The sequence below is a fragment of the Oncorhynchus gorbuscha genome, linkage group LG03, assembly GCF_021184085.1.
Source record: "Oncorhynchus gorbuscha isolate QuinsamMale2020 ecotype Even-year linkage group LG03, OgorEven_v1.0, whole genome shotgun sequence".
Classification (NCBI taxonomy): domain Eukaryota; kingdom Metazoa; phylum Chordata; class Actinopteri; order Salmoniformes; family Salmonidae; genus Oncorhynchus; species Oncorhynchus gorbuscha.
This window is the reverse complement of record NC_060175.1, coordinates 1,615,340-1,623,928: the sequence shown is the minus strand read 5'-3', so window position 1 is coordinate 1,623,928 and position 8,589 is coordinate 1,615,340.

The window sequence follows — 8,589 nt, the reverse complement described above, 5'->3', positions numbered from 1 at the left end:
AACAGATAGTCCTTTCTGCTATTAACCCATAGAAACACATTGAATAACAGATAGTCCTTACTACTATTAGCCAATAGAAACACATTGAATAACAGATAGTCCTTACTGCTATTAGCCCATAGAAACACATTGAATAACAGATAGTCCTTACTGCTATTAGCCCATAGAAACACATTGAATAACAGACAGTCCTTACTGCTATTAGAAACACATTGAATAACAGATAGTCCTTACTGCTATTAGCCCATAGAAACACATTGAATAACAGATAGTCCTTACTGCTATTAACCAATAGAAACACATTGAATAACAGACAGTCCTTACTGCTATTAGCCCATAGAAACACATTGAATAACAGATAGTCCTTACTGCTATTAGCCCATAGAAACACATTGAATAACAGATAGTCCTTACTGCTATTAGCCCATAGAAACACATTGAATAACAGATAGTCCTTACTGCTATTAGCCAATAGAAACACATTGAATAACAGATAGTCCTTACTGCTATTAGCCCATAGAAACACATTGAATAACAGATAGTCCTTACTGCTATTAACCAATAGAAACACATTGAATAACAGATAGTCCTTACTGCTATTAGCCCATAGAAACACATTGAATAACAGACAGTCCTTACTGCTATTAGAAACACATTGATTAACAGATAGTCCTTACTGCTATTAGCCCATAGAAACACATTGAATAACAGATAGTCCTTACTGCTATTAACCCATAGAAACACATTGAATAACAGATAGTCCTTACTGCTATTAACCCATAGAAACACATTGAATAACAGATAGTCCTTACTGCTATTAACCAATAGAAACACATTGAATAACAGACAGTCCTTAATATTAATATTAAAGGGAATTTGTTCTGAAGTGTCTGTCCTATATCTAAGAGATCAGCAGACATTTGTACATTTTTATATGTATTTAACCACATATGTTTTGGTATTAAACAGTCTTCATATATACTTCCATTCAACTGGTACAGGGATACCTTCAGACCAGTCTGGTGAGGCCTGTGGGCGTCCTGGAGCATAACATATTACTGTCATATTAGTTTGTAGCTCAAGCAGTTGGGACGCTGCAGACAGAAGATGGAAGATCGGCTGAACCGACTTCAGACGAGTCTCAGGATGCATTGTGGGGGTCGTCGAGCAAAACGGAGGACACCATCGTCTCTTCTTTCCACAGAAAGGGGCATAAATAGTTTGTAGGCAACACAGTTCGGACAGACTACTTTGTGAGAAGAACGGAGGATGTCTCATGGTCTGAAAAACACAGCTCTGTCACCGTAGATGTGGAAGTGGGACGTGGACGGATGTGGTGGATCGAGACGAACCCAGTGCTAAAAAAAGGTCTCTTGTTTAAACTGACGGATTCTGATGGGAAATGTTTTTTTTGCTAATTAGATTTCCGCAGGGGCACAGACATCGACCTTAGGGGTTAACTCAGCCAGAGAGGGTAGCTCTAGACTCTTAAATTAGTCAGAGATAGACAGACAGCTGTACAACGACCCCTGGAGACAGCTCTTCACCCTTAACTCAGCCAGACAGACAGTTCTAGAACTACACCTGGAGACAGCTCTTCACACTTAACTCAGCCAGACAGACAGTTCTAGAACTACACCTGGAGACAGCTCTTCACCCTTAACTCAGCCAGACAGACAGTTCTAGAACTACACCTGGAGACAGCTCTTCACCCTTAACTCAGCCAGACAGACAGTTCTAGAACTACCCCTAGAGACAGCTCTTCACCCTTAACTCAGCCAGACAGACAGACAGTTCTAGAACTAACCCTAGAGACAGCTCTTCACCCTTAACTCAGCCAGACAGACAGACAGTTCTAGAACTACCCCTGGAGACAGCTCTTCACCCTTAACTCAGCCAGACAGACAGCCAGACAGTTCTAGAACTACACCTAGAGACAGCTCTTCACCCTTAACTCAGCCAGACAGACACTTCTAGAACTACACCTGGAGACAGCTCCTCACCCTTAACTCAGCCAGACAGACAGTTCTAGAACTACACCTGGAGACAGCTCCTCACCCTTAACTCAGCCAGACAGACAGTTCTAGAACTACACCTGGAGACAGCTCTTCACCCTTAACTCAGCCAGACAGACAGACAGTTCTAGAACTACACCTGGAGACAGCTCTTCACCCTTAACTCAGCCAGACAGACAGTTCTAGAACTACCCCTGGAGACAGCTCCTCACCCTTAACTCAGCCAGACAGACAGTTCTAGAACTACATCTGGTGAGTTCCTGCAAGACAGGAATGTCAGTGTTCTGCCATGGCCAGCGAAGAGACCTGTTGGATCAGAGGGTGAGGGCTAGGGCCATTCCCTCAGAAATGTCTGGAAAGTTGCAGGTGCCTTGATGGAAGAGTGGGGTAACATCTCACAGCAAGAACTGGCAAACCTGGTGCAGTCCATGAGGAGGATATGCACTACTTAATGCAGCTGGTGGCCACACCAGATTCTGACTTTTACTTTTGATTTGACTCCCCCTTTGATCAGGGACACATTATTCAATTTCTGTTAGTCACATGTCTGTAGAACTTGTTCAGTTTATATCTCAGTTGGTGAATCTTGTTATTTTCATACAAATATTTACACATGTTAAGTGTGCTGAAAATAAATGCAGTTGAGAGTTATAGGACATTTCTTTATTGCTGAGTTTATATACTGTATTTAATATATTGTATCTTGCCTGTGCCGATCTGCCATTGCTCATCCATATATTTATATTTACAGTTGAGGTCGAAAGTTCACATACAACTTAGCCAAATATATTTAAACTCAGTTTTTCATCATTCCTGAAATGTAATCCTAGTAAAAAAAATCTGTTTTTTAGGATCACCACTTTATTTTAAGAATGTGAAATGTCAGAATAATAGTAGATATAATTATTTATTTCTGCTTTTATTTCTTTCATCACATTACCAGTGGGTCAGAAGTTTACATACACTCAATTAGTATTTGGTAGCTTTAACTTCCTGACTGATGTCTTGAGACGTTACTTCAATATATCCACATAATTTTCCCACCTCATGATGCCATCAATTTTGTGAAGTGCACCCGTCCCTCCTGCAGCAATGCACCCCTACAACATGATGCTGCCACCCCCATGCTTCACGGTTGGGATGGTGTTCTTCGGCTTGCAAGCCTCCCCCTTTTTCCTCCAAACATTACGATGGTCATTATGGCCAAACAGTTCTATTTTTGTTTCATCAGACCAGAGGACATTTCTTCAAAAAGTTCGATCTTTGTCCCCATGTCCAGTTCCAAACTGTAGTCTGGCATTTTTTTATGGCGGTTTTGGAGCAGTGGCTTCTTCCTTGCTGAGCTGCTTTTCAGGTTATGTCGATATAGGACTCATTTTACTGTGGATGTAGATACTTTTGTACCTGTTTCCTCCAGCATCTTCACAATAACCTTTGCTGTTGTTCTAGGATTGATTTAGACTTCTCGCACCAAAGTATGTTCATCTCTAGGAGACAGAACGCTTCTCCTTCCTGAGTGGTATGACGGCTGCGTGGTCCCATGGTGTTTATACTTGAGTACTATTGTTTGTACAGATGAACATGGTACCTTCAGGCGTTTGGAAATTGCTTCCAAGGATGAACTAGACTTGTGGAGGTCTACAATATTTTTCTAAAATCTTGGCTGATTTCTTTTTACTTTCCCATGATGTCAAGCAAAGAGGTACTGAGTTTGAAGGTAGGCCTTGAAATACATCCACAGGTACACCTCCAATTGACTCAAATTATGTTAATTAGCCTATCAGAATCTTCTAAAGCCATGACATCATTTTCTGGAATTGTCCAAGCTGTTTAAAGCTACAGTCAACTTAGTGTATGTAAACTTCTGACCCACTGGAATTGTGATACAGTGAATTATAAGTGAAATAATCTGTCTGTAAACAATTGTTGGAAAAATGACTTGTGTCATGCACAAAGTAGAGGTCCGAACCTACTTGCCAAAACTATAGTTTGTTATCAAGACATTTGTGGAGTGGTTGAAAAGCGAGTCTTAATGACTCTAATCTATGTGTATGTAAATTTCCAAATTCAACTGTATAAATTCTTATTCCATTCCTTTACTTAGATGTGTGTGTATTAGGTACTTGTAGTGGAATTGATAGATTACTTCTTAGATACTGCTGCACTGTCTGAACTAGAAGCACAAGCATTTCGCTACACTCACAACCATGTGTATGTAATATTTGATTTGACATGTAACATATAGGATTTATCCTTAGTCTTTTGGGACTTTCATTGGGACCTCTCTCTCATCTGCAAACAGGCTTTAACAGCTTTCCATATCCGAGGACAGAAAACATCACAGTCTTCATTATACTCAAATTAGACAGCACTGAATATTATGTTGCTATTGTCTCTCTGTCCTCAAAGTTGAATCCTTAGGGACTTGGAGAATATTTTCTTAATGTCCTCCTCAATATGACCTGACTTGTCCAGTTGCATACACTCTCCCTTTACTGACAGCTGGAGCTGCAATGTCACCCTTTTCTGTGGCTGATACCTACAAATGTGTTTTTAATTTGCAATGATTACATCATGATAGCTAGCTGACAGAAAGTTAGGTGGTTGATGACATTAAATCATCGTCGGATGGGGCCACAGTGTCTCCCGACCCCTCCTGTCTCAGCCTCCAGTATTTATGCTGCAGTAGTTTATGTGTTGGGGGGGCTAGGGTCAGACTGTTATATCTGGAGTATTTCTCCTGTCTTATCCAGTGTCCTGTGTGAATGTAACCTCTTATGGATAGGGGAGACGCTAGCGTCTCAACTGGCCAATTGCCAGGGGGAAATGCAGAGCGCCAGATTCAAATAAAATGCTATAAAATTCAAACTTTCATTAAATCACACATGTAAGATACTCAATTAAAGCTACACTCGTTGTGAATCCAGCCAACATGTCAGATTTTTAAAATGCTTTTCGGCGAAAGCATAAGAAGCTATTATCTGATAGCCTGCACCCATCTGCACCAGCAGTAAACAAAGGAGTTAGCATAGCAGGCACTACACAAAACGCTAAAATAAAATATAAAATATGCATAACCTTTGACAAGCTTCTTTTGTTGGCTCTCCCTAATCCTCTCTCTGAGGACCTGAGCCCTAGGACCATGCTTCAGGACCTCCTGGCCTGATGATTCCTTGCTGTCCCCAGTCCACCTGGCTGTGCTGTTGCTCCAGTATCAACTGTTCTGCCTGCGGCTATGGAACTCTGACCTGTTCACCGGACGTGCTACCTGTCCCAGACATGCTGTTTCCAACTCCCTAGAGACAGCAGATCGGCTATGAAACTGACATTTACTCCTGAGGTGCTGACCTGATGCATCCACTGTGATTATTATTATTTGACCCTGCTGGTCATCTACGAAGATTTGAACATCATGGCCATGTTCTGTTATCTTAATTGGGATAGGAGGCAGTACTTTCACGTCCGGATGAAAGTGTGTCCAAAGTAAACTGCCTGCTACTCAGGCCAGGAAGCTAAGATATACATATTATTAGTAGATTTGGATTGAAAACACTCTGAAGTTTATAAAACTGTTTGAATGATGTCTGTGAGTGTAACTGAACTTGTTTGGCAGGCGAAACCCAGAGGACAAAACATTCAGAATTTTTCTCTCTCTTTTCAATGTGATTTCATTGGGAATCCAGATTTCTAAGGGACTTGCTTGCAGTTCCTATCGCTTCCACCAGTTTTTAGAAATTGGTTAATGTTTTTCCTTTGAGAAATTAGAAGTAGGGCTGTTCAGAATGAGGGTCGAGTCTAGTGTACTGTTGTGGTTGGGGCACGCGACTTGAAAGCTCGCTCCTCTTTGTTTTTGTCCGGTATTGAACACGGTTTATCCTGTCTTAAATTGAATTGATTATTTACGTTTAAAAACACTTAAAGATGGATTAGGAAAGTTGTTTGAAATGTTTGGACAAAAATTACAGTTCATTTATGAGATATTTTGTAGTAATGTTGCGCGAGTTGGAACAGGTGTTTTTCTGGATCAAACGCACCAAGTAAATGGACATTTTGGATATATATCGACGGAATTAATCGAACAAAAGGACCATTTGTGATATTTATGGGACATATTGGAGTGCCAACAAAAGAATATCTTCAAATGTAAGGCATGAACAATATCTTTATTTCTGAGTTTGCTTCTGGCGGGTTGAAATATGATTGTCATGTGTTTGTTTGATGGGGTGCTGTCCTCAGAGAATAGCATGGTTTGCTTTCGCCGTAAAGCCTTTTTTAAATCTGACATGTTGGCTGGATTCACAACAAGTGTAGCTTTAATTTGGTGTGTTGCATATGTGATTTCATGAAAGTTTAATTTTTATAGTAATTTATTTGAATTTGGCGCTCTGCATTTTCACTGGATGTTGGCCAGGTGGGACGCTAGCGTCTCACATATCCCAGAGAAGTTATAAACTCCACCCAGCACAGCCAGAAGAGGACTGGCCACCAATCATAGCCTGGTTGCTCTCTAGGTTTCTTCCTAGGTTCTGGCCTTTCTAGGGAGTTTTTCCTAGCCACAATGCTTCTACACCTGCATTTCTTGCTGTTTGGGGTTTTAGGCTGGGTTTCTGTACAGCACTTTTTTATTTTATTTTATTCAGCTGATAAAAGAAGGGTTTTATAAGTATATTTGATTTGATTAAATTACTTAGCTAAACACTGTGTAAAATTAGCTATCTAACTGCTCAGTTAGCCATCAAAGTGGCCTACTGTAGCCAGTTAGTCATCAAAGTGGCCTACTGTAGCCAGTTAGCCATCAAAGTGGCCTACTGTAGTCAGTTAGCCATCAAAGTGGCCTACTGTAGTCAGTTAGCCATTAAAGTGGCCTACTGTAGCCAGTTAGCATCAAAGTGGCCTACTGTAGTCAGTTAGCCATCAAAGTGGCCTACTGTAGCCAGTTAGCCATCAAAGTGGCCTACTGTAGTCAGTTAGCCATCAAAGTGGCCTACTGTAGTCAGTTAGCCATCAAAGTGGCCTACTGTAGTCAGTTAGCCATCAAAGTGGCCTACTGTAGCCAGTTAGCCATCAAAGTGGCCTACTGTAGCCAGTTAGCCATCAAAGTGGCCTACTGTAGTCAGTTAGCCATCAAAGTGGCCTACTGTAGCCAGTTAGCCATCAGAGTGGCCTACTGTAGTCAGTTAGCCATCAAAGTGGCCTACTGTAGCCAGTTAGCCATCAAAGTGGCCTACTGTAGCCAGTTAGCCATCAAAGTGGCCTACTGTAGCCAGTTAGCCATCAAAGTGGCCTACTGTAGCCAGTTAGCCATCAAAGTGGCCTACTGTAGTCAGTTAGCCATCAAAGTGGCCTACTGTAGCCAGTTAGCCATCAAAGTGGCCTACTGTAGCCAGTTAGCCATCAAAGTGGACCACTGTAGTCAGTTAGCCATCAAAGTGGCCTACTGTAGCCAGTTAGCCATAAAAGTGGCCTACTGTAGCCAGTTAGCCATCAAAGTGGCCTACTGTAGCCAGTTAGCCATCAAAGTGGCCTACTGTAGCCAGTTAGCTAGCTAATAATACATATGTTTTTTGTACATTTCCAAAATCTATTAACTTCAATTTATTTGAATGGGTTCTCCCTTTGCCTTAGTTTTTGGGTCCTTACAAAAACAGAGTCACCCAACATCAGTGCCCAACCTCAATAATGCTCTTGTGGCTGAATGGAAGCAAGTCCCTCAGAAATGTTCCAACATCTAGTAGAAAGCCTTCCCAGAAGAGTGGAGGCTGTTATAGCAGCAATGGGGGACCAACGACGGCCTGGTAGAACTCTTAACATTACGTTGAGACCCGCGAGTGTGTAAGAACATGTTGTAGTGTAACAGCATGTTGTAGTGTGTAACAGCATGTTGTAGTATGTAACAGCATGTTGTAGTGTGTAACAGCATGTTGTAGTGTGTAACAGCATGTTACGCTTGGATTGCGTCCTACCTGACCGGTCGCTCCTACCAGGTGGCGTGGCGAGAATCTGTCTCTTCACCACGCGCTCTCACCACTGGTGTCCCCCAGGGCTCTGTTCTAGGCCCTCTCCTATTCCCGCTATACACCAAGTCACTTGGCTCTGTCATAACCTCACATGGTCTCTCCTATCATTGCTATGCAGACGACACACAATTAATCTTCTCCTTTCCCCCTTCTGATGACCAGGTGGCGAATCGCATCTCTGCATGTCTGGCAGACATATCAGTGTGGATGACGGATCACTACCTCAAGATGAACCTCGGCAAGACGGAGCTGCTCTTCCTCCCGGGGAAGGACTGCCCGTTCCATGATCGCGCCATCACGGTTGACAACTCCATTGTGTCCTCCTCCCAGAGCGCTAAGAACCTTGGCGTGATCCTGGACAACACCCTGTCGTTCTCAACTAACATCAAGGCGGTGGCCCGTTCCCGTAGGTTCCTGCTCTACAACATCCGCAGAGTACGACCCTGCCTCACACAGGAAGCGGCGCAGGTCCTAATCCAGGCACTTGTCATCTCCCGTCTGGATTACTGCAACTCGCTGTTGGCTGGGCTCCCTGCCTGTGCCATTAAACCCCTACA